Below are 19,327 nucleotides of genomic sequence, written 5' to 3'. Positions count from 1 at the left end.
GCTAAAGATTAGGGAACTCTGGCCCAGAGAGGTAAGAGAACTATCCCAGGTCACACAGTCTGACGGCAGCAGAGCTGAGGCTCAAATTCCTGTGCTCCGACTTTCAGGCCCGGGCCGCCGAGTTATTAAGGGACTCCGGCCAGGGAAAGGAAGGGAGGAACCCTGAAGTTTCCATTCCCTCACCTGCGAAATGGGGTCAATCACGGGCCCTCTTTGGTGTTACGTGGGTGTGGCCCAGCCCAGGGGCGGACACCCTGCACTAGGAATGTGACAATGGACGGTTCAGGGAGGGCTGGAACTTCGGCAGTCCTCAGGGGAGGTGGTGGGAGTGTGTGACGGAGCCAGGGCGGAGCCTCGGGGGCCAGAGGCGTGGATTCGCGAATTCGGGGCGGGGCTTGAGGTTTAAACGTTGAGATCGGGCAGTGGGCGGGGCTTGAGATGCTAGGAATAGGGTTGCAGTCCTTGGGCGGGGCTTCTGGAAGACGGGGCGGGGCTTTGTGAGGCTGCTGGGCGAGTTCTGAAGCAGTGGGAGGGCAGCCGGGCTTAGGGAACCAGGAGGCTGCTTTAAGGACTTGGATAGGCAGTGCGCGGGGCTCAGAAGAGCTAATGTTCCTGTATTAAGGGATTCTGGGGGAATCTTTGAGGAGCTAGGGGACGTGGCCTCGCAGAGCCTAGCGGGTCAGTGAGCGGGGCTCTAACAACCCGGCTCCGGGGTCTAAGGAGCAGTGGGCGTGGCTCAGAGGCGCCTGTGGGCGTGGCCCTCTGGCCACTCAGATGACTGGAGAGCTGGGCGTGCGCTTGGGCACCGTCTGCATCCCTCGGCACGACCAGAGGGGGCGTAGCAAGGCGTGGAACGTGGGGTGGGAAGCGGGCTTCCCCTCCCGGAAATGGGCGTGGCGTGCCGCAGCCCGGCAGCCCTGGTTGGGCCCCGCGCGGTGCGGGGGCGGGGCCTACACGCGGTGGCGGGGGCGGGGGCGGCTGCCCGCGCCCCTCCCCCTCACAGCGCTCAGTGCCAGGCGGGAGGCGGCAGCGGTTGGAGGCTTCGCCCTGCTTTGCAGCAGGGACTTCGGCGGCGGCGCCTCAGGCACCTCGGCCCGGGTGAGCGGCGCGCGCCCGACGGGGCAGCCTGAGAGCGAGTCGGGCGGGCGGACCTGTCCTCTGAGCCTGTGCCTGCGCGGGCTGACAGGAGCCGGCGGGGCGAGGGGCAGGGCTGGGTGGAGGGGACAGGGCTGGGTGGGCGTGCGGGGCGCGGGTTCACGGGCTGGGGTGCAAGGGGTTAGGCTGGGGGCTGCTGTCGGGGGCTCGGGGAAACGGAGTTGGGGACCGAACCAGGTGGCGTGGGAAGCGTGAAGCAGGGTCCCTGTGGGGAGGAGGCTTTCGAGGTCCGGAACGCTCCTAGCCGGGTGCGGAGCCGCCGGCCGAGGTGGGACGCGGCTGCCCAGGGAAGGCTTTTAGGGGTCAGGGATCGCCTGCTCGGGAGAGGTGCTGGGAGGGAAGGGCTGCTCCGGGCGAGGCGCAGAGCCCTGGGGCTTCAGGCCTGGGGACTGGGTTTGGGCCGCCCCAGGGAGCGAGTGGGTGGGGGCGGGCAGGGGCTGGGCTCACGTGGGGCCAAGGCGAGCTGGGCCCTGCGTCGGGAGGGGCGAGGGTGGCCGCCTGGCCTGCGGGTTTCCTGGCTTTGGGTGCGAGGCCAGCTCTGGGCCCTGCAGATCTCGGTTGGGGGTCAGGCAGGGCGGGGCAGGGCTGGAGCTGGAGTAATGTGGGTGGGGGCGGCTTGGGTAGAGGCTGAGCCTGGCCAAGGGAGCAGAGGGCTGGGACTGGCTGGGGGTTGGGAGGGGAGGAACGAAGCCGGAAGACTGTCGTCCGAGTGAACTGGGTGATTCAGAGGTGTGTTCCCCTAATAGCGGGGCAGCTGGCGAGGGACGCAGTAAAAGGGAGCGAGGTGCAGGTGGGGCCCCGCTGCGCCGAAATGATTGAGGATGAGGTCAGACGTGGAGGGTGGGAATGCAGAAACCGAGCTCTCCCGCCTGTCCCCACCGGCGCACGCTCCCCAGCTCTCCGTCTCTCAAATGATTTGAATGTGTGGGGGGAAGTGGCAGGCTGCGGTGAGAGCCGAGAAGAAAGGGGCTTCCTCTTGGAGGGAGGCGCTGGCCCTGCCATCCTTTTTTGGGAGTGTTCAAAGAATTTTGAACGCTGGAAAAGGAATCGTAGGCTTTACTGCATCACGGTTTAGAAACACATCCTATATTTGGCCGTAATGTAGGCTGCCCTTGTTTTGTGGTGTCTGAAGTGCTTGCTCTAAATGTTGCAAACGTGGGATTCAGAGTGCGAAGCAAATTGCAAGTTGTTCATTTCCCCCGGCATAGTAAGATACAAAGGCTTTTCCCTCCTATAAGACATTTGAAAAGAATTGAATGTAGTGTGCGTTTAATAAACTGGTCTTGGGTGGCGAATATATTTACTCTTGGAAATAGTTATCACAAAATATTAGGCCCTCTTACCGCAGCCTTTCTGCCTGGAATTACATTCTAAAACAGTACTTGTAGGGCTCTTAGTCACTCTATATAATAATGCATCTCATTGTCCTTATCTGGCAGAACGTTCTCCTGACACCAGGGCCTGCTGGAATAGACAGAAACATGATTAAGTATAAGCAGTTGCTTTGTACCGTCTGTTCAGTTGTGAAGGCAAATAGATATCTGTTTAATATTAATTCACTTTCTGCATTCCCTGTAAAACTGAAGAAATGTGCAAAATCTATTTTGGACTTGGTTCTATACATTTCAGATGATTTAAGGAAACTAATATTTTTGGTTTGGAGGTATGTTTCACAGTCATAATGTTTGGCTATGAAGCATAATAGCAAACATTGGATCTGAGAAGTCGCGTAAATAAGTAGGGAAAAAAGTGAAATAAAACTGAGAATTGTGTTGTACCTTAGGTCTTGAAGTGCAGCGTTTTGTGGTGGAGGGTAGTCGTGTGTACTGAGGATCGAACAAAGATTTGGTATAAACGTCAGGAACACACGTTTTTGACAAATACAGAACCTATCTTGTCCATATTTATTTTGATTATTTGTGAAAGTTACATTAAAGCCTGATGAATTTTAATAGATACATATCGATGAAACATCACTGCACACAATATTGAATTTTTCGTGATCCTTTGTTACTTTGCCTGCAGATTGTGCTAATCAGCATTTATGTTTGTTTATGTATAGTTTAGGATTAGATTCAGTGTCAGTGAATAGCATTTTTTTAAACACTGTTGGGTTTTTTGATAAAAGTTTTATGTTTAACTTACTGTCACTTCTGGGATCCACTCCAGCCGTGAGGAGGAGAGTCACTCTAATGCCTATGAGATGGAATGTTCAAAAGGATAAATATCAATTCTTAGTTATATAAGTGGGTATGTCGACGAGTCTCTTCTTTATGATGGCAAAATACTAATTTCTCATTTTGATTTGTCACAAACTGGTACTTTAGAAACATACTATTAATTGGGCTGTTTTACCTTTGACCTCTTTTCAGGGGTGGAGCAATAATAAATTTGAGAGCTACTTGCATTTTCAAGGTACAAATCCATGTGATAAAACCTCTTAAGCTTGTTTTCCATTTATGACTTCTCTGTGTTACCGTCTCCTTGAATTATGAAAACTCTTTTCTGACACGTATACCTTTTTAAACTTAAGATACGTTTTCGGTATTAAAACGTAGAATTCTTCATGAATATTTCAGTATGACCTAGTACCTAGAATGTTAAGTAATAGAATCTCTCTGGGTTTTCTTTGCCCTAGTTCAGATCCTTTAAAGTGAGTGAACAAGATTCTGTATTCCTTTCTGAGCACTTTGTATTTCTAGAGTGCAGAATGGAACTTTTTTTGTTTTGTAACAGCTTCATTGAGACATACCGTACAGTTCACCCATTTAAAGTGTACAGTTCTGTGGTTTTTGGTATATTCACAGAGTTGTGCAGCTGTCACCACAATCAATTTTAGAACATTTTCATCACCCCCAAAAAGAAACCCCATACCCCTTAGAAGTCCTCCCTCACCAGTTCCTTCCCTCCCCAGCCCTGGGCAACCACTAATCTACTTTCTCTATGGATTTGCCTATTTTGGACGTTTCATATAAATGGAATCATACAATATGTAGTCTTTTGTGTCTTGCCCTTATTTAGCATATTTTCAAGGTTTAAATATGTGGTAGTATTTATTGTATAGTACTTCATTCTTTTTTTTAATGGTCAAATAATATTCCATTGTATGAATATGCCATGTTTTGTTTATCCATTCATCAGTTGATGAACATTTGGGTGTTTTCCCTTTTTGGCTATTATAAATAACGCTGTGAACATATATTTTCATTTCTCCTGAGTATTTACCTAGGAATGTAATCGATGGGTTGTATGGTAACTCTATATTTAACTATTGGAGGAACGGCCAGAATTCTCCAAAGCAGCTGTACCATTTTACAGTATTCACCAAGAGTGTATGAAGGTTCTAAATTCTCCACATTCTTGCCAACACTTGTTACTCTCTGACTTTTTGATTCTAGCCATCTATGTTTTGCTCGTGGCTAAGGATGTTGAGCGTCTTTTCATGTGATTAGTATATGTAATCTTTGGAGAAATGTCTATTCAAATGCCCGTTTTTTTAATAGGTTGTCTTTTTATTGGTGTTATAACAGTTCATGTATTCTAGATTCAAGTGCCTTATCAGCTGTATGATTTGCAAAAATTTTCTTGCATTCTGACATGTCTTTCATTTTCTTGATGGTGTCCCTTTTTAGGAACAAACATTTTAAATGTTGATGATTTCCAATTTATGCATAGTGGGGTCTTACTAGTTAGAAATTAGACCTTAAACCACACCCTCATCAATATTTTGGTTATGTAAATTAAAACCCAAAAATGTGAAAGGACTGGGGAAATGTTTGAATTAATTTATTTTAAGATATGCTGTAGATCAAAAAGAATTCATCAGGGAACATGCCATTCACCTGTTTAAATCCTCTGGCGACCTCACCTTTACCCACAGAATAAAGTTCAGACTTCTTAATGAGGTGTGGAGTAAGGTGGGCACGATTTCAGCCTGCTTTATGTCTCACTATTCCCTTTCCTGTGTCTTCATCTCCAGTGTCACTCCCTGAAACATCCCAGCTTTCAAATCTTGTGATGAACTTATTACGTCATCCCCTTTCTACTTCTAGAATGCCACTTGTCCTTTGCTACATGGATCATGAGGTTTTTCCTCCATGAAAACTTCCTCATCTCACAGGCAGACATTCATCCCTGCCCTCATGTATTGTACATTCATCAGGACTGTTTGCTACAAAGAACTGGACCTGAATTTGAGCTTATAGTCTGAAAGGTGCCTTTCCATACGAGGCAGAATGCAATAGAGCAATTCACACAGAAGGCAGACTGAGATTCTCTTGTTCATGGCTTGGTCATTAGTGCCTACTGGATATTTGCTGAATGATTATTTATTGAAGTTAACTGGAAAGATCCTGAGGTCAGTGGGTTTCTCTGATTATCATGAATGTCTTTATTGCCTATATTAAAATAACATGAATGAGGTAACTCCCTTTTACCTTTCTGGCATCCAAGTCCAGGTCTTACCAAAAAGTGCTCAGATGTAAAACTGAGTGTTTAAAACATTTCCCCAAGAGCAGAACATTCTTGTCCGGGTTCTTTCCCCCGATGAACATTAATGACTGGCGCACAGTCTACTCAGTAGGGTAGATGGCCAGCGAACACAATTTAGTCACACCAAATGCATACAGGCCAACCCTGATAGTATTTGCTCAGTTAGTACTGGAACTACCCCTGTCACACTCATGAGAATGGTTGTAAATTGGATTTTAAGGGTGTGTACTTTCTTTTCATTCTTTTTTTTTTTTTTTTTTTAATGTTTTATAGAGATGCGGTCTTGCTATGTTGCACAGGCTGGTCTTGAACTCCTGGGCTCAAGCAAGCCTCCTACCTTAGCCTCTGAAAGTGCTGAGATTATAGGCGTGATACACCATGCCCAGCCTCTTCATTCTTTCGTTCATGCTCTCCTCTCTTGGGGTGTCTGACTCAAATTAATGTTCTTTAGTTATATTTTATGTTCTTCTGTTCATTTTTTAAATACTTTAATTAAAAATATTTCGGCCTGGCGCGGTGGCTCAAGCCTGTAATCCCAGCACTTTGGGAGGCCAAGATGGGCGGATCATGAGGTCAGGAGATTGAGACCATTCTGGCTAACACGGTGAAACCCCGGCTCTATTAAAAAATACAAAAAACTAGCCGAGCGAGGTGGCGGGCCCCTGTAGTCCCAGCTACTCGGAAGGCTGAGGCAGGAGAATGGTGTAAACCCGGGAGGCGGAGCTTGCAGTGAGCCGAGATTGCACCACTGCACTGCGGCCTGGGCGACAGAGCGAGACTCCGTCTCAGAAAAAAAAAAAAAAATTCATGCCGGGCGCGGTGGCTCACGCCTATAATCCCAGCACTTTGGGAGGCCGAGGCAGACAGATCACAAGGTCAAGGGTTTGAGACCAGCCTGGCCAACATGGCCAACCTGTCTCTACTGAAAATACAAAAATTAGCCAGGTGTGGTGGCACGCACCTGTAGTCCCAGCTACTCAGGAGGCTGAGGCAGGAGAATCACTTGAAACCTGGGAGGCAGAGGCTGCAGTGAGCCTAGACTGCGCCATTGCACTCCAGCCTGGGCGACAGAGTTGCACTCCAGCCTGGGTGACAGAGCAAGATTCCGTCTCAAAAAAAAAAAAAATTCACTTAGCACCTTTCCGAGAATTAGGAGAAACCAGTTGGCCATTTCAGGATACCTTTTCTTTTTTTGTGTTCATTAAAGCTTGAATTGTGGCAAGGTAGTACAGAAGAGAAAGAAAAATGTCAACTTTTTTGTCTAATTAGGGACAGTGAGCTATGGGTACCTTCTGTAGTTCTCATTCTAAGAGACTTTTGTATTTAGGGGAACTGAGGCCATGAGGGTGCAGGCCTTTAGGGCCAGATTGAGCTGGGCTCCACTATTGGCTCTGCTTCTTGCTAGCTGTGACTTTGCCAGTTCCCTCGCCTCCCTGAGCTTCGCTTTCCTCGTCTGTAGTGTGGAGATGTAAAAGATTTACCTTGCAGGGTCATTGGCAAGATTAAGCAAGGAAAATTATATGAAGTCCCTAATACAAAACAGGTACTGAATACATTCCTGTTCCCTCTCTTCACTCTTAAATGTCTGTTAATGAATGGAACTGCAGAGAAGCAAGTAGAGTAAGTTTAATACATTTTACATCTGACATTAAGCTATTAAGGGTATGGATTCCCACTCCTACCTGAGGATTTTAGACTTTGAATCAAAGTTGAGTCACTGAAGAGGGCAAAAAATGTCTAATTTTAGGATGGGAAGACGGTCTTAAAAACACCTTCAGTGTTTTTACATCTGTCTGAATTGGAAATGTCTATTCAGACAGTCTTCTCTATTCAGGTCTATGTATTCAGTCTATCTGCCTGCCTGTCTATCTGTCCATTTTAAGGAAAGTTCCTGGCAAAAGATGGATTTTTTTTAGGATTTGAAGGAGATTGTCCTGCAGTGCTTGAGATACTCTTCTGGTTACGGTATGGTAAAGTGTAACATTCTGTGTGGGAAAAGAGCCTCTGTAGTTTTATGGGATGTTAAATTAGGCCTGTCATTTGGATCTTACATTAATAACAAAAACACAGTTCCTCCCATTTGCTGCAGTAATGAGTAATTAATATAATGCAAAGGTCAGAGTGAGAGAGACTGAAATATAAATGAAAGTAGGAAGGCCTATACATTGTATGTGGAAGGCAGTTATATTTTTTCCCCTTTGGTCAGGCAATGATCTACATTTCGTTTTTAAAATTTATGAATAATGGATTATATTTGGCACCAGTATCTCACCATCTTTTAAAGGATATATTATTTTCAAGAAATTTGGGAGATTATTGCTCAGGTACAGAGGTCCTCATTCTTGACTGCTCTGTGATGATCATCTGTGGACCTTTATGAATCCAGCTGCCTGGGCGTGAGTTCCCTGGTGACTCTGAATCACAGCCAGAGCAGGAAGCACTGTGGGCTGGTCTATTCCTCATTTTCCAGATGAGTGGACTTTGGTGGCAGGAGCTTGACAGATTTACCCAAGATCAGGAACTTAACTGCCCCTTCCTTTCTTCCCCCCACGCCACCTCTACCTCATTCCATGTGTAGTGTGAATTAATTTTTATAGTTAGTCATGTGGGTTTATAGTATAGTGTGGATTTTTTATTTAACAATGTGAACCTGACATGGCTTTCCCTTTTTAGTCTTTGACCCAGGGCAACAGTTCCATTCTCTTAACCTTTCGCCATGGTCTTTTGCCAGATCTGCAAACTGAGCCTATTCACAGGGTTTTCTTCGGTTAATCACCGCAGTTGGTAGCTCGTACCTGTGTTGTTGTTGTTGCTTTTTCCCACATATTCACGTTGTGCATGTATTAAACTGTGAAGTTTGGTCCAGGTTTTTAGGAGGATTTTTAGATGTTTTTTTTAGGAAACTTGAAAATACATGACATCTCTTGGATAAACCTTTGGTAAACTTGATTCCTATTTTTTTTTTTTTTTTTTTTTTTGAGACGGAGTCTCGCTCTGTCGCCCAGGCTGGAGTGCAGTGGCCGGATCTCGGCTCACTGCAAGCTCGGCCTCCCGGGTTTTCGCCATTCTCCTGCCTCAGCCTCCCGAGTAGCTGGGACTACAGGCGCCCGCCACCGCGCCCGGCTAGTTTTTTGTATTTTTAGTAGAGACGGGGTTTCACCGTGTTAGCCAGGATGGTCTCGATCTCCTGACCTCGTGATCCGCCCGCCTCGGCCTCCCAAAGTGCTGGGATTACAGGCGTGAGCCACCGCGCCCGGCTGATTCCTATTTTTAATGTAAAGCTCCTTGACAGTATTTTATTGATCCTTTTAAATTTCCTCAATCTTATAATCTGAGCACTAGTAAGCAGTGGTTTTAAAGATTTGTCTTGTATTTGGAAGACCGATTATTATTGCAAAAGTGCCCTTGCATTGCATCTTGCCAGAAAAATTGGCATTAGTAGGCCGTCTGTATTTGAGAACACCAAGTTTAGGTAGGAACAACACAGGCCCAGTACTGGAACTATTAATATATAGATCGTAACAGACATAATGAAAACCGCTTAGGATTAGCAAACGTTGATTATTGTTTCACAATGTGGTCGTTCTGTCTTTGGGAAACCAAGATAGACTGCAAGTCTGGTCACATGGTGGTTTGGTGTAAGAGTCTTTCTTGCTCCACTGTGGAACTGGGTGTGTGTCCCCATGTCTCAATAACTGCTGAGGCCTTCATTCTGGATGAACAAAGCAGTAGATTTTTCATGAGAGACCACAGTAGACACGCATGGAAAAGGAAGTGATAGGAGAGTGAACCGTCAGGGTGTATTTTCCACTCTTGACATCATAGGGGGTGTGACAAAATTCATAAGCTCCCCTTCCTTACGACAAATGTTTAATCACCATTATTTGCTTACTTCACAGGAAAGATACTTAAATTCCTTTTCGTAATGGTCAAGCATTCTTTCCTAGTTAAAGATTCTAATTCCTTTCATTCTTAGGAACTTAAAGAATTGACTGATTTATTAATATAAAAACTCAAATGCGGCTAGAGTGGGGACTGAGGAACACACGTGAATGTACGCTGTCATCTCTGTTAAGCAGAGGGATTTATTAGGAAACTAGTCCCTTTAGAAGCTAGATAGTGAATTAATTTTGTGGTTAGTAGTATCTTTAGCTTAACATTGTCATCCTAGTTTTCCTTGGCAAACAAGAGAGAGGCTGGAGCCAATGAGGACTGGCCACAGTTCTTTGGGGGTGTTATTTAATAAGATGCACGTTGTCTGTTTTAGAAATAGAGTAACTGTCCTTTAGGCTCTCTCTTCTGTCGGTCACCGTTGCTTTACAGTGCTACCGCAGGAAAAGATAAGTTGGAAGTCTTATTTTTCTCCCTAAGACTGCTAGTTTGATCTTTTTATGCATTATGACAATGTCTTGAGTGCAGTGGACTGAATTACTTTATCTAGTGGAACAAATAACATATCATACCTTCAAAGGACAGTTATGAACCGTGTATTTCTCTGAAAGTGAATGAGCAAGAACCCAGATGAAATTTCTGTTTTGGAGGCAGGCAGTGTGTACATTTGGTCTCCAACTCAAGACTGAGTTGTGTTCCAGAGTCTAACTCAGTTATTTGGAACTCAGATCTACTAGTAGTAGTTTCTATCTATTGTTTTGATTCAGCATTATAAGTGGTGGGTATGTTCCCAGGCTAGACTGAAGGAATCTGTTGAATTCACAGCAGTTTTTGAAATTGTTTATGGTGATAGTGGAATTCTGGATCTTGGGAGCTGGTAGTCATGTGAAAGAGAGGAAAGGACTCATGCCGCATGCCCCAAGAGCCTCCCTGTGCAAGCTGTGTGTTTGGTGTCCAGAGGCCTCATGCCACTGCAGCCCTCCAGGTCTGTGCTGGCCCTCCTTGTTCTTCATCCTCCTTCATCTCTCTCTTAATTTGAAGCTTCTACTCCCCTGGTTAAGCTCACTTCCTTTAAATCATGGTAGCAAAGCACATGGTTCAAATTCATTTCCGTACTAGACTACCGCTGTTATTCAGGGTTGGGATGACTACGGGCTTTATTCATGTCATTTCACTCATGTTCTTTAACCCTTTTAGAGGTATACAATGTTAATATTTTTAAAGAGGAGGTTCCTTACTGATAAACAGATTGTCTCTTTGGAATATATGCATTCAGTCATTGCAGCAAGGTTTGAAGGGGAAAGTTGAGCAGAGGCATGTGAAGTCAGGCAGAGCCCATGTAAGGAGGCTAGTCCTGATACCTGGAATCAGGAAGAAACCATGCCTGCTTTAGAAAGGTTCTTCCTGTTACTCCAAAACAGTGACTCTGCTAAATTTTTTTTCAAAATACTTATGAACCTTTTTTTTCCTTTTCCGTTTGGGAACTTGGGAACTTCACAGTTTGAAAGGGTCTTAGATTTTGGCAAAGGGGCTTGGTTTCTGTGACCTTTGGGAAGTTGATCAGGGCATGGTAGTGATTGTAAATTTCGTGTCTATTTTTCTATTCTTTTATAAACCTACCAAAAAACCACTTTTTTCATCAAACAGTGGGAAATTATTGACCTCTCCATTCTGTTACTGCCTCTGTGAAGGGTTTGAACTACCTGGTTTCAAAGAATTCTTCTCATTCAAACATTTTATGCAAAATATATTAGGGACTTGATTTTTCTGGTGTCATTTTAAAAATTCATATTCACAAAGTCTGTTATGGCAAGCTTAGTGTTTTGATTTACTTTTAAATTATGTAAAAGTTTAAAAAATACATTACAAGCCTCCTCCAGCCCTCAAGCACATGACTCTTTAGGGTGAATTCTGCAGTGTAGGCTGTGAGCTCTGTGGGAATTCAGGAGACAGGCGTTGGAGAGTCAGTGTTTGTGGACACTGGGAGTGAGATCCTGCCTGAGGACGTGCCTAATAGTACTGGGCTGACTCAGAACTGGTGTAATTAGGGAAGAGTAGTGTAAGATGGGTAGATGAGATGGCCCTGATTGTGGAAAGTGATGATAATAGGTTATGCATTTATACAATATGTTACAGTAAAATGTAACTATGGTTTGGTTATGGAGTTATAAAGGTAGATGAAAGTGTAGTTTGTGGGTATCACTAGTGTTAGTGATTTCTATGCTAATACTAATTACATTTGGGATTGAATGACTAGAAATTGAGTATAGAATTATTTTCTAGTTTGTGAAAGTGAACACCTTATAATACTGCTATATTCCACGTTCCTTAAAGATAGAGAGTATCTTACACTTTTTGGTGCCTCCATTTCCTAGCATATTGCCTGCTGCATAGTAGCCGCTCAATAAATGTTAATTGAGTAATTTAATTTCAACTTTGCATGATACACTTGTGATATTGTCAGTCTTTCCATTTTCCTAGAAGATGAAAGGAATGAAGATGTTTTATATAGCCTAGGACTACTAATTAGAAATATTTGCTGGGCATGGTGGCTCATACCTGTAATCCCAGCACTTTGGGAGACCGAGGCGGGTGGATCACCTAAGGTCAGGATGTCAAGACCAAACTGGCTAACACGGTGAAACCCTGTCTCTACTAAAAATATAAGAAATTAGCTGGGTGTGGTGGTGGGTGCCTGTATTCCCAGCTACCTTGGAGGCTGAAGCAGGAAAATGGCGTGAACCTAGGAGACGGAGCTTGCAGTGAGCTGAGATCGCGCCACTGCACTCCAGCCTGGGCAGTCCAGCCTGGGTGACAAAGCGAGACTGCATCTCAAAAAAAAAAAAAAAAAAAAAAAAAAAAAAAAGTCTTACTATGTTATTGTAAGCTAACTTCGTAATTTTCATTGTAAATAAATATGTTAGCAAGATGTTTATATGTGTAAATTTACATACACACAGACATGTATACACATTCCTTTATTGAAACATGGTTTATTTGTAAAGGAAATTTTGGGGTTTTGATTATTTAAGCATATATTCTGATAAAAAGCAGGATAACACAACATTTTGGTACTCATTGAAAATTTACTTAATTGATTTCTTGCATAAATTAAAAATATTGGCAGCATGGGTTTCTTATGGCTGTATTTTATAGCTCTGGTTAGCAGGTTTGTGTGTGCGTGTGTGTGTGTCTGTATGAGTGTTTGAGACAGGGTCTTGCTCTGTCACCCAGGCTGGAGTGCAGTGGTGTGATTGAAGCTCAGTGCAGCCTCGCCCTCCCAGGCTCAAGTGATCCTCCTCTCGAGTAGCTAGGATTACAGGCATACGCCACTGTGCCTGGCTAATGTTTTAATATTTTTGTAGAGATAGGGTCTCACTGTGTTCCTCAGGCTGGTTTCCAACTCCTGAGCTCCAGTGATCCTCTCGCCTCAGCCTCCCAAAGTGCTGGGATTATAGGCGTGAGCCACTGTGCCCGGCCTGGTTAGCAAGTTTGACTTTAGAGTCAATAAAGTAACATCCCAACGGAAGCATACTTTCATTTAGGAATGAAGATAGATATAGGAAGAACCTTAATTTCTGTCAAGGGGATTTAAAGTTAGCCATTGAAAAAGCTGTTTTCTTTCACTATCTTTCTCTTCTTGAGTTTCTCATCCTTTAATGCGTTATTGTCATTGCCTTATGTTCTCCCTGGCGGAGGAGGAGGTGGTGAAAGTGGAGGTTTGTCTGCAGTGGACCTCTAGGTGTTCCCCGCCCAGCACCAGAGAAACCATAGGGCAGGCCTTAGGGCATCTGAGTGACTCCTGGAGCCCCAAGGATTTAATGTATTTGAGAATTCATTTGACTTGAGAATTTGACAAGAACCGAGTAAGTTAAGATAGGGTGAATTGTGCACCACTTCAACTGTTAAAATGATCTCGTCGCTTAGGAGTTCATTTATACATATTAGAGTTTGAAAAATTGTAGACTTTGGTTTATGTTGTATTCACGATAAGTGGTCACAAAAAATGAATTATTTTGTAATTGCTTTTGTGTGTATGTGTGTGTGTGTTATTTCTGGCAGTTTTTAGAGAGCACCATAAGCCATAAATGTAGTTGTTTAAAAACGTATTAGGGATAGGAAGCCCCTGGATCTTTTTGCTGGCCTTCTACTTAAAATTATTGTCCTACTTTCTTTTTTTCTTTTTTTTTTTTTTTTTTGAGACGGAGTCTCACGCTGTTGCCCAGGCTGGAGTGCAGTGGCGCGATCTCGGCTCACTGCAAGCTCCCCCTCCCGGGTTCCCGCCATTCTCCTGCCTCAGCCTCCTGAGTACCTGGGACTACAGGCGCCCGCCACCGCGCCCGGCTCATTTTTTGTATTTTTAGTAGAGATGGGGTTTCACTGTGGTCTCGATCTCCTGACCTTGTGATCCGCCCGCCTCGGCCTCCCAAAGTGCTGGGATTACAGGCTTGAGCCACCGCGCCCGGCCTATTGTCCTACTTTCATTTGAGGAATAGATAATTTATCTTTGGTTACTATTATGATGTCCAATTAATTTAACATAGAGAATTAAAGATTATAATTTTCAAGTCTTGATACATTTTGGAAGGAAAATGGGTTTGGGAGAGTTAGGGCTGCAGTTTTACCAGCTACAGCTGATAAAAGCTTCTGATAGTATTCACTCTTAGAATATTTAGCCCAAATGTTTCCTTCTGAAAGTGGCCTGTGTTTATTTGTCTTCACTTCCCTAGAGATATTTTCATTTTATTGGTGAAATTGAATGTGTGGGGTTTTCTTCCTGAAGAGCCTGAGACCTTCTTCTAAAGGTATTGAATGGTGCTAAAGTATTTATTTGGTAGTAACTACATTGTCTCCAGTGAGTTAAATTCTTACAGTTTCTTGTACTCTATTGTAGATACTGATATTGAGTGTTTTGGGGTTTTTTTCTTCCCTTTAGAAGATGCATATGCTGATAAGTATTTTAAATTTTAACAAAAGGGATCAGGCAGACAAAATTATTTTTCCTAAGGTGTAGTAAGATTGCAAGCACTGTACTTTCCTATTTCTATTGGATGTCTGAAAATTCCGGAAACATAGGGAGATTTTTATTTTAAACAGTGTTAGTTTTCATTTTCTTTTCTTTTTTTTTTTCTTTTTCTGAGGTGGAATCTCGCTCTGTCGCCCAGGCTGGAGTACAGTGGTACAATCTCTGCTCACTGCAACCTCTGCCTCCCGAATTCAAGCGATTCTCCTGCCTCAGCCTCCTGAGTAGCTGGGATTACAGGCGTGTGCCACCATACGCCACTAATTTTTGTATATATATATATTTTTTTGAGACGGAGTCTCACTCTGTCACCCAGGCTGGAGTACAGTGGTGTGATCTCGGCTCTCTGCAAGCTCTGCCTCCCGGTTTCACGCCATTCTCCTGCCTCAGCCTCCTGAGTAGCTGGGACTACAGGCACCCACCACCACACCCGGCTAATTTTTTATATTTTTAGTAGAGATAGGGTTTTAATGTGTTGGCCAGGATGGTCTCGATCTCCTGACCTCGTGATCCGCCTGCCTCGACCTTCCAAAGTGCTGGGATTACAGGCGTGAGCCACCGCGCCCGGCCTAATTTTTGTATTTTTAATACAGATGGGGTTTCACAATGTTGGCCAGACTGATCTTGAACTCCTTACCTCAGATGATCCACCTGCCTCGGCTTCCCAAAGTGCTGGGATTACAGGTGTGAGCCACTGTGCCCTGCCTAGTTTTCATTTTCAAATAGCACACTCAATACGTTTTTCTTCAAGCTCCACACACTTTTGTGAGCAAAAGTATGTAATTTTAAAGCCATGGATCCAAATATTAATGTGAAAGGTAATTACATTTTAAAAAATTAATTTTAAAGTATTTTTCCCATGGTTTTACTCTTTTCAGATACCTTACTTGTCAACAGAAGGCTCTTTGAAGCTGCTACTAAGAGGTAGTAAGGAAGTCTTTCTCCACACCAAAGAGAAGGTGTGAAGGCACCCCAACCATTTGGTTGCATGAGTCAAATTAGGCATCACTGTTGATGCATCCTTCATATCAAAAACAGTTTTAAATTCAGTTGACTTCAAGTCTTTTGACTCCATCATCTCTGTTTCTGCTGGGACCGTGACTTGTGGCCTGGACAAGTGCAGTGACTTCCTAACTAGCTTCCCTGAATCCTCTCAGATGCTCCCACCTGCAGATCCATTCTCCAGCTTCATTCAACGTGAGCTTTTAAAATGCAAATCTAATTATGTCACATACTCATACTTAAAAAATTTCCTGTAGCTCCCAAGACTGCAAGTAAAGATAAAATCCTTAACATGGCCTAGAGAGCCCTCTGTGATCCAGGTTCTGCTGACCTCCCAGCCTCTTCTACCCTTTGTCTCTGGGCTCCAGTCCCTGCGGGCTAAGTAGTCCAGATTCTGACAAGTGCTTGCTTTTGATACAGACTCTTGATATTTTGTTGTTCCTCCCAGCTGGGACTCACTTTTCTTCTCTTACTGCCCAGTTGACTTCTCGTTCTTTGATTTCAGCTTAAATGTCGCTTCTCTGACTGGTTCTGTTCCGCTGATTATTGACTCAGTTACCTTGTGTTCTTCTGCATTCCAGCACTTGCCACAGCAGCATACTAATGTTTGCATGAATATCTGATTGTGGTGTGTCTCCTGCAGTGGACTGTAAGCTCCATGAGAGCAGGGGCCAGGCTGCTTGCTCACAGTTGTGTCTCTCACGTCTAGTATGGTGCTAGCTGCATGGTCAAAGCTCAGTGAATAGTTGTTGAATAAAAGAATGACTGGGATTAAGGACCTATTCAACATTGATAGTTGAGTATATGTGTAATATGTATAACCCTGTGGATGTTAGTAAGTAATGTGGTTTGCAGTGAGTTGTGTCTTTTTTACTGGGGGGATGTGGACTATATCCCAGTAGACTCTGATAGGACCCTAGAAATCATTTATTTTAGTTCTTCCATTTTATAGATGAAGAAACAAACAACCTGAGGACCAAGATGATCTAGCTGGGTCGGTGACTATGTCAAGATAAATTTGTGTCTGACATCCAAGTCAGAGATTTTCCTACTCTCCCTTAATGTTCCTTTGAAGCACTGTCAGGAGTACATGTTCGTTTAATTCATTTAATCTCTGCTTGCCCAAGGTATGGGTTAAAAAGGGAAGGCTGAAATTCTTCAGGTGAAGGTGATTATTTTGTTTTTTGACACTGCTAGTTTTGCGTGTGACTAGCCTTATGAAATTTTTAATAAAAATATCCCCCATCCCTTTTTAAGATATGAGCATTCAGTAATTTCATTTCCTGGTATAACAGTATTGCCAAGGAATTAATAAAATTTTATTGTCTACTCCATATGACTAAGTAGTGAAAAACAGACTTAACAAGTTTGAACAGTCATACACAGTGTGTTTTTTTTTTACCAGTTGTTGATAAGAAAAGTAGGTCATCAATATAGAAAGAATGTTTAGAAACATATTCAAGGATTAATTATTATTATTTTTTTTTGAGACAGAATCTTGTTCTGTCACCAAGCTGGAGTGCAGTGGCTATCTTAGCTCACTGCGAATTCCGACTCCCAGGTTCAAGCGATTCTCCTGCCTCAGCCTCCTGAGTAGCTGGGATTATAGGCGCGTGCCACCACACCTGGATAATTTTTGCATTTTTAGTAGAGACGGGGTTTCACCGTGTTGGCCAGGATGGTCTCGATCTCCTGACCTCGTGATCCGCCCTCCTCGGCCTGCCAAAGTGCTGGGATTACAGGCGTGAGCCACCGCGCCGGGCTTCAAGGATTAATTTTTAAGTGAGATTGGTAGGTCACTCATGTCTATAAAAGTTCTGCAGTTGGTTTAAGACCTCCTCTTGGGATTAATTTGGCTCTTTGAGTTGTGTTCTGCTCTTTGAAGAGAGACACAGAATTCAGCTTCTGAGTCTGCTCCTGTGGTGCACTTTAGGGAGATGGCTGCTGCCTCAGGCGATTTTATATGGTTCCGCAATGTGTCCCGCAGTGTGTCCCCGGTGGGCAGGTAGCGTCTGCCTTTGTCTTCCCAAGGGAGGTTTCTTCAGCAATGCTTTTTCAAAGCTCCAGGGACCAAAAGAGGTGGTTGTGTTTATAAAGATGCTGGTGATAAACAGAAAATTGGGAGATGTGGAGGATTGTAAACATGTCATCCTTGCACATTATCTCTGTAATAGAAATATATATTTCTATCATTGAAGAGCTAGAGATGATTTCGAAGTCCTTATATTTTCTCACATTTTAGTAACTGCAAAATTTCTGTAGTGTCATTCCTATATTTTAAGTGAGTTATAGGCCTCATTGTGGCATCTTTTAGTTCATAAAAGATAAAAGGGTCTCTCTTTAATAAGGTGTGGGAGAATTATAGCTTTTTTTTTTTTTTTTTTTTAAAGAGACATGGTCTCGCTTTGTCTTCTGGGATCGAGTTCAGTGATGCAGTAATAGCTCAGTGCAGCCTCAAACTCCTGGGCTCAAGGAATCCTCCTGCTTCAACCTCCCAAACTGCTGGGATTACTGGCATGAGCCACCACACTCAGTCCAATTTTAGGAATTTTATCTTTTGTCTTCAGGTTTGTTATGTGTTGCTGTTTTGCTGCTCATTTTACTTCTTGTCAGACTTGATTTTCAGCAGTTATTTTCATAGCGTCACATTCCACTCTGCAATGCGCTCTCTGACTTTCTGCTTCACATTGCCAGTGAGTGCTTACGTTTGAGGTTATGTGGTCCCCAACCTCTCTTTGTAAGAAGTTCCTAAAATAAGTATAGGTTATAAAATGTAAATATAGGAATGCTCATCTTTGAAAACTTTAGAAAGTATCATACCTCTTTATTATACCTCACCTTTTATTTTTATTATTATTTTTTTTTGGGGTCTCACTCTGTCACCTAGGCTGGAGTGCGGTGTCATGATCTCGGCTCGCTGCAACCTCTGCCTCCCAGGCTCAAACGATCCTCCTGCCCTCAGCCTCCTGAGTAGCTGGGACCACAGGCATACGCCACCATGCCCGGCTAATTTTTTGTATTTTTGGTAGAGACGGGATTTTGCCACGTTGCACAGGCTGGTCTCCAACTCCTGAGCTCAGCCTCCCAAAGTGCTGGGAATACAGGTGTGAACCACCGCACCTGTAATGTCTCACCTTTTAGATATTATCCTCGGTGTGTGTGTATGTGTGTGTATGTTTCTAGTGTTTTATGCGTGCTCTTTCAGGTTGTTCCTTTTGTTTTTGTTTGAGACTGAGTCTCGCTCTGTTGCCAGGCTGGAGGAGTACAGTGGCGCGATCTTGGCTCACTGCAACATCTGCCTCTCAGGTTCAAGCGATTCTCCTGCCTCAGCCTCCCAAGTAGTTGGGACTACAGTTGTGCACCACCACACCATGCTAATTTTTGTATTTTTAGTAGAGATGGCGTTTCACTATGTTAGCCAGGATGGTCTCAATCTCTTGATTTCGTGATCTGCCCGCCTTGGTCTCCCAAGGTGCTAGGATTACAGGTGTGAGCCACCATGCCCAGCCCAGGTTGTTCTTTTCTTGGACAACTGAGCACATAGTCCTCTGGCTAAACTAAGGATTTTCAGTGAGAAGCAAGATTTGCTTCCTTGGTCATAACAGATGCCCTCTGTTGTTTGTCTCAGTACATTTGAATGCCTACAGCTGGTTTCTGTATTTTGATTTTTCCATTTTTACTCATGTTTATAAAGTGTACACAAAGTGCAGTTTCTTTTTCTTTCTTTTTTTTTTTTTTTTGGAGACGGAGTCTCGCTCTGTTGTG

At 43.8% G+C, this 19,327-nt stretch overlaps 1 protein-coding gene and 1 long non-coding RNA gene across 6 annotated transcripts in view; one reads left to right on the top strand and one right to left on the bottom strand.

The window, feature by feature from the left end:
- Window positions 1–531: 531 nt before the first annotated feature.
- The window catches only part of CORO1C (coronin 1C), an 87,689-nt gene continuing 68,893 nt past the window's right edge, over window positions 532–19,327 (top strand). For 2 of the 5 annotated variants that reach the window (XM_077952712.1, XM_077952710.1), the window contains exon 1: window positions 1,009–1,098. The gene's annotated coding sequence lies outside the window, so the exon portion shown is untranslated. 5 annotated transcript variants of the gene reach the window in all.
- LOC144333026 (uncharacterized) lies at window positions 3,322–6,772 on the bottom strand. The gene is made up of 2 exons (XR_013401332.1): window positions 6,492–6,772; window positions 3,322–6,187 (listed from the first exon to the last, which is right to left on the bottom strand). It is a non-coding gene; the product is annotated as an uncharacterized LOC144333026 (long non-coding RNA).

The sequence above is a fragment of the Macaca mulatta genome, chromosome 11 (assembly GCF_049350105.2).
Source record: "Macaca mulatta isolate MMU2019108-1 chromosome 11, T2T-MMU8v2.0, whole genome shotgun sequence".
Taxonomy (NCBI): domain Eukaryota; kingdom Metazoa; phylum Chordata; class Mammalia; order Primates; family Cercopithecidae; genus Macaca; species Macaca mulatta.
This window is presented reverse-complemented; position numbering and strand designations above follow the sequence as displayed.